This window comes from Hemitrygon akajei, chromosome 22 (genome assembly GCF_048418815.1).
Source record: "Hemitrygon akajei chromosome 22, sHemAka1.3, whole genome shotgun sequence".
Classification (NCBI taxonomy): Eukaryota; Metazoa; Chordata; class Chondrichthyes; order Myliobatiformes; family Dasyatidae; genus Hemitrygon; species Hemitrygon akajei.
The window spans coordinates 46,085,856-46,093,441 of record NC_133145.1 but is presented as its reverse complement, the minus strand read 5'-3'; positions in this window follow the sequence as shown (position 1 = coordinate 46,093,441).

The window sequence follows — 7,586 nt, the reverse complement described above, 5'->3', positions numbered from 1 at the left end:
TTATAAATTATGTATTAATTCTCTAACAGTTAGCCATTGCTTCTTCACTGTCACTCCCTTTAATGCCACTTCACAATCTAAAACAGGCAACTCACGCCTCACACAAAAAGTGGAAAAGCTGGAAAATTCAGACAACATCTGAGGAATCAGAAACACAACCCTGCATCAGAATTCGGTTCTGAGGATAGGTCACAGGTAGACTATTAGAATAATACAGCATGGAAAAAGGCCATTCAGCCCAACTAGTCTATGCTTCCCGCGGCATCCTCCCTGCTAGTTCCAGATGCCTACATTCAGCCATAATCTTCCAAGCTTTTCCCCTTCATTTACATATCGAAATACCTCTTAAAGATTTCAATTGGGCTTGCCTCCTTTGATTGTTTCACTTTCCACAAATGCCGTGTGACCTGCCGAGTTTTCCAGCATTTTCTTTTTTCTGTTTCAGATTTCCAAAATCTACTGTGCAGCTCGCACCTCAGGCCTTCATAGTTTGCTTCTTCAGAAATGAGAAATTGTCTTTATATTTAATGAAGTCACTTTCTGTTTATGCAAAAAAATCCCATCATATTACGATTCCCTTTCTCTAAAAGCTTATTCACTGCCGGATCACCAATTTACATTTTTTCATTTTACGAAACTGTATCTAACTGCCTGTTCTCTTATTGGCTCCTCAAGAAGAGGTTCTATAAATCTACTTCTTGTATCCTTTGATGTATTATATGTCCACTTTATTCCTGGTAATTTGATTTGTCCAATCTATCTGAAGATTAGTTCTCCATAAAGATTATGCATAATATTGGAGCTAGCACAGGATTAACTCAACTATGTAACTCTGCCACTCCATCAACTGCCTCTTATAATGTTTTCCTCCATTAACATACCTTTTATATAAAGATTTTGTTTAATCTTTCTAAAGAATCTCTGCATAAATGCAGAAAAGTGAGAGAACGTTATGAGATATGTCCAAGTGCATGCCCTTTTCTCACTGTTACCATCAGGTAGGAGGTACAGAAGCCTGAAGGCACACACTCAGCGATTCAGGAACAGCTTCTTCCCGTCTGCCATCTGATTCCTAAATGGACATTGAACCTGTGGACACTACCTCACTTTTTAATATATATTATTTCTGGTTTTTTTGCAGGATTTTTAATCTATTCAATATATGTATACTGTAATTGATTACTTATTTATTATTATTATTTTCTTTCTTCTTCTATATTATGTATTGCATTGAACTGCTGCTGCTAAGTTAACAAATTTCATGACACACACCAGTGATAATAAACCTGATTCTGATTGAGAAATCAGGGTCCTCATTTTTCAAATTGAATCAGCCCCCAAGTAACCCAGCAACAGCTTGCTTCATAGACATTAGGTATTAAATTATATTATGAATGAGTCTTCAGAGTTGAAAAGACTCTGAAAGTTTAAGTCCAAATAATTATGGCCAGCACTGCATACTACCAAATTCAAAAGTAGAGCAATTGCAATTAGCACCAATGAGATATCCCACATATTTATTCAGATGCTTGGTGAATGCACATTTCACATAAGTATCGTTGAACAACTATCCATATCCGAACAAGGTTTACATGCAAGCAGGGTCGCTGATGTGGAAACCATGGTCAGACTTGTTTAAATTGCTTTGCTAAAGCCAGCATTTGATGACTTCAGAATCGAGCTGCAGATCACTTTTGTGAGCAAGTTCAGCAGAAGTTCACAGCTTGAAGGATGAAGCTTAGAAAGAGAGCAGAATGTTATAAATCACGTCGCAGTAAACTTTAGCACTTTGACAAGGAAAGCTGATGCTTTTTAAATTGCGCTGTTTTTCTTGCATTCATTGTGATGATCTCACACCGCAAAATCTAACAAGCTCTGATGAAAAGTTTTCCATTTGTGTGAGACCTCTCATCACAAAACTGGGTTCTGGAATGGAATTCAAATAGGACATAAAGGGGTTTTTTTTTAACAAATTTGGCAACTTTTAAATTAGTTACACCTAAATGTTTGAAACTAAAATTATCCAATTGATGTGACTGACAATATCACGTATTACTCAGTGAGTGGAATTGATTTAGAGGTTGGGGTAACTCATGTTTCTACGGTTCCACTCTGCACAATGCACTAAGTTCAGAATCAGATTTAATATCACTGGCATATGTTGTGAAATTTGTCAACTTTTACTTTAGCAGTACAATGAAATACATGATAAATAAATATAGAGAAAAGAGCTGAGTTACATTAAGTATATATATGCCTATTAAACAGTTAGGTTAAAATAAGTCGTGTGAAAAATAGAAATAAAAAAAGTAGTGAGGCAGTGTTCATGGGTTCAATGTCCAATTAGAAATGGGATGCCAGAGGGGAAGAAGCTGTTCCCGAATCACTGAGTGTCTACCCTCAGACTCCTGTACCTCCTTCCTGATGGTAACAGTGTGAAGAGGGCATGTCCTGAGTGGTGAGGATCCATGATGATGGACATCACCTTCCTAAGGCACCGATCCTTGAAGATGTTCTGGATACTACAGGGGCTAGTACCCATGATAGAGCCGACTAATTTTAGAAGTTTCTGCAACTTATTTTGACCTTGTGCTGAACCCCCCCCCCCACCCCCACCATACCGGATGGTGATACAGCCAGTCAGAATGCTCTCTAAAGTACATTTGTAGAAGTTTTTGAGCGTTTTAGTTGACAAATCAAATCTCCTCAAACTCCAAATGAAATATACCCCTTGTCTTGCCTTCTTTATAGCTCTATCAATAGTTAAATCCTGAGAGATCTTGACACCCAAGAACTTGACAATGCTCACTCTCTTCACTTCTGATCCTTCCATGAGGATTGGTTTGTGTTCCTTGTCATACCCTTCCTGGTCCACAATCAGCTTTTTGGTCTCGCTGACGATGAGCACAAGGTGGTTGTTGCGACACCAGTCAACTAACTGGCATATCTCACTCCTGTATGCCCTTCTGTTACCATCTGAAATTCTGCCAACAATGGTTTATCCTCAGCAAATGTATAGATGGTATTTGAGCTATGCCTAGCCACACAGTCATGAGTATAGAGAGAGTAGAGTAGTGGGCTAAGCACACATCCCTGTGGTGTGCCAGTGTTGATTGTTATTTCCAATCCAGACAGATTGTGGTCTTCCGGTTAAGAAGGCTAGGACCCAGTTGCAGAGGGAGGTACAGAGGCCCAGGTTCTTTAGCTTTTCGATCAGTTGCTGCTAAAACATTACCTGTTATGAATGAGTTCTATTGCCTCTGCAGTAGCAATACAAGGACGCATACTAAGTGACTCAATCTGCGTTCTTCCTTCCAATATGTGCAGCCCATTCTCAATGAGATCCATTAAACATTTTTATAATGAGTTATATCATCCATAACTGAATTCTGTTGCCAAATGCATTCATCTGCTTTCACTTTTGTTATTTCAGGGACATACCTGAGCCAGGCAATTGGCTTAAGTTTGGCTGCGTCTCATCCAACTTTCTTGATGTGAGACAAAATTAAATCATCTTTATCAAGGGGACAGAATTAAGGAATCTCTTCCTGGACGGATAAACAATGTCTGCAGCTGCAACTGATTAAGTTTGTGAACTTAATAAAGACCAGTCTTTAAATATAATTTTTAACAACCGTTTCACACCTTCAGAACAAACCAAAAGATCTTACTGCCAAATATGTTATTTTGACATGCATAGTTAATATTGTGACGTCAGGATCACAGCAGCATTTCATACATAATATTAGCCCTCAATCTTTTTTGAGACAATGACTGAGCATTTTTTTTCATGGTTATCAGTAGGGGATACTGAGACAATAGACAATAGGTGCAGGAGTAGGCCAATTGGCCCTTCGAGCCAGCACTGCCATTAAATGTGATCATGGCTGATCATCCACCATCAGTAATCTGTTCCTGCCTTCTCCCCATATCCCTTGACTCTGCTATCTTTAAGAGCTCTATCTAACTCTTTCTTGAAAGAGTCCAGAGAATTGGCCTCCACTGCCTTCTGAGGCAGAGCATTCCATAGATCCACAACTCTCTGGGTGAAAAAGTTTTTCCTCAACTCTGTTCTAAATGGCCTACCCCTTATTCTTAAACTGTGGCCTCTGTTTCTGGACTCCCTCAACATCGGGAACATGTTTCCTGCCTCTAGCGTGTCCAATCCTTTAATAATATGTTTCAATCAGATCCCCTCTCATCCTTGTAAATTCCAGTGTATACAAGCCCAGTCACTCCAATCTTTCAACATATGACAGTCCCGCCATCCCGAGAATCAACCTCGTGAACCTACGCTGCACTCCCTCAATAGCAAGAATGTCCTTCCTCAAATTTGGAGACCAAAGCTGAACACAATACTCCAGGTGTGGTCGTACCAGGGCCCTGTACAACTGCAGAAGGACCTCTTTGCTCCTATACTCAACTCCCCTTGTTATGAAGGCCAACATGCCATTAGCTTTCTTCACTGCCTGTTGTACCTGCATGCTTACTTTCAGTGACTGATGAACAAGGACACCTAGATCTCGTTGTACTCCCCCTTTTCCTAACTTGACACCATTCAGATAGTAATCTACCTTCCTGTTCTTGCCACCAAAGTGGATAACCTCACATTTATCCACATTAAACTGCATCTGAAGATCAAAGCAGATGTTGTGGAAAAACTGGACATGTTGTAAATCTGAAACATAAATCTGAAAATGACAGGAACACCGAGCAAGTCAGGCAGTGTCTGTAGAGAGAGAAAGAAAGCAAATGTTTCAGTTCAAGAACTCTTCGTCAGTGCTGGAAAACTCGAAGGTAATCAAATTTTGCAGAGAGGGAAAGAGTGGACAGAACAAAAAGAATGTCTATGAAAGGTTGGAGACCATGTCTGAAAGGGTAACAGGATTCTTAAGTTCATCCAGCTTGTTTGTACGTCTTGATTTGTCCACAGCATCTGCAGTGCACTTTGTGTTTAGGATTCTTTTCGGTGTTTTAAAGTTAATTAATAAAAGAAGGTAATTAGGGAAAGAAAAACAAAAATAAAATGCTGAAACAGTGAGATGAAGGACACTTGTGGTTACACGAAACCTAAAGAAATTCTGGAAATACTCAGCAGATCAGGAAAGGCAGAAGAACTGAACTATGCCTAAGTGATAGATAAGATGCTGCACTTCAAACTCACTTGGATATTATTGGTGTTCAGGAGGTCAAATGCAGAGATAGTGTGATACTCATAACCTCTTTGAAATAATTTTTATTTATTTTCTTATTTAGAAATACAGTTCTGGACAGGCTCTTCCAGCCCAATGAAGTGGCACTGCCCGGCTAGCCACCTATTTAACCCTAACCTAATCACAGGACAATTTACAATGACCAATTAACCTACTAACCAGTACTTTTTTGGAATGAGGGAGGAAAGTGGAGTGCCTGAAGGAAACCCAGGGGAGGAATGTACAAATTCCTTACAAGTGGCATCAGAATTGAACTGCAAACGATCGATCCCTTTGGAATTGCAGGTAGGGCCTTAGTTTATAATTTAATTGTAGCACTGTAAACCATTATGATAGTGCATCAGCTCTTCAGAACTACAGTGGAGTAATAGTGCAAGATTTGATGTTAAGATTGTTTTAAAGCACCATGTTTTAATGCTGGTTAGTCTGTATCACCATCATTTTTATGGCATGTAGAATGAAGATATTTGCTTCAGCTTTCATACTATTCAAGTGCTTCTAAAGTTAAAGCAAGAGTAGTTCGTTCAGTCAGAATTATATGATCTTTTTTGAAACAAATACTAAAATAGCTGAAGCTTGGTATTGCTGTTCCTGCAAATGCAGAGGTGAGCTCATTGTAGTGACTCATATCATATCAGCTCCCATGCCTTCAAACGTGCTAAGCCTCATGTCCTTTTGCTATACTATGCCAACTCTACTTTCTCCTCAACACTTAAACTCACCTCTTTGACCAAGCTGAAGGTCACCACATCTCATTTCAAGAGTTCATTGTTTGACATTATTTGCACCGAGATATTTTTCCTACGTTAAAGGCTTTGTGTAAACCTAAATTGTTGTAAATATGATACTAAAGGCTGATATCACTCTGCAAGTATTTCCCACTTCTTACTTATATCAGACATTTCATTTAGAATTTCTATTTATACAAAGGAGAAGAAATCTTGTATGCCTTTCATGATCTCAGGCAATTCTTTCTTCAATAGTAAAAATGTATTTTTGAAGTCTGCAGAAGTAGAAACAAGGCCTTCTTTAAAGCAGGGATCCCAAACTTCAGCCCAAATGTGGCTCCTTCCAACTCTTGGTTGTCCTGTTGAACATGATGTTCTGATATTCAGCAGTTTATGAGCTGGAGGGAGCCATGGGTTTACCATGGTGATCTCCCACCATAGGGAAGAGTAGAAATTGCAGATTAAATAGTCATTGTAAGATCATTCGAGTCAAGTATGTTTTCTATGGTGGGTCCTCAAGTGTCTGTAGAGGTTGATCTGGTATCCACATAACTGGGATATGTTAGGGTGGATTCCCTTAATGGAGAAAGCCTGTTCGTGTCTTTGTTTAACGTAGGGAGGCTGATGCACAGACGGCCATCGCACAGTCCTTGACAGATTGGGGCGAGGGTCCAGTGATATGGCATGCAAGGTCACTGGGGAGCCTTCCTCTGTCTTCACTGCCATTGAGATGCGTCATTATCTTTCCCCAGATCTACCACTGAGGTCTTGGTTGGATCTCTCTTTGTCTGGAACTTCCCCTTTGACCTTATTGCCGTGATTGATTCTACTAGCGGCTAAACTCCAGCTGGCATCGATTTCCGGATCTCAGAAACTCACAAGCCTCTCTCCTTTGACAAGGTGGCGATTCTCAAAGAGATTAAGTGAACTGGGGAGCAGATTTCACAGGTAGGGAAATGGGTGTCTGGGGGCTGAAGAAAGATATCACCTGGGATCTATCAATGATAGGCAGGGTAGATTCCAAGGCAAGGATCACAGAGGCAGAGTGATCTGGTGGATAAGATCTGGTGTTTGGGTAGATAGTGTAGGTGGAACAGATATATGCTATTGGGTTGCTGTGCTGTAGGATATGAGAATGGTCATGCAGATGGAGGTGGGTTACTACCAACCTAGAACGCTCAGGTGTGGGGGTCATTGAAAAGAATAAAACATTAAAGAGGATAACTCTGGACCTTAGACTCTCATGTAGTGGTTGAGATGGAGCAGGGCTCTCAAAATAATGGTGAAGAAATTTGTGAGCTTTATGGGCTCAGCTGTATAGTAGAAATTTGCGAATGGTTCATTTAAGGCCTGTGAGTACCTGGTGGTATCTTTGTATTATTGTATTGTGAACCTGGAAGTAGCAGCAGGTTTTGCTTGCAATATTTTCTTCCGATCTCAAAAACGTAGAAACATCTATTTTGAAACTCATCCTGAAAATAGTATTGTCAGTGACTCTTTAACAGTAAAAGCGCTTGAAGAACTCAGAAAGTCAGGCAGCATTTGTGGCATGGAATAAGCAATTCACCTTTTGGGCCAAGACCCTTTGTCAGGACTAAGCTTTAAATGTTGACGGTTTGTTCCCCCACCCCATAGATGCTGCCTG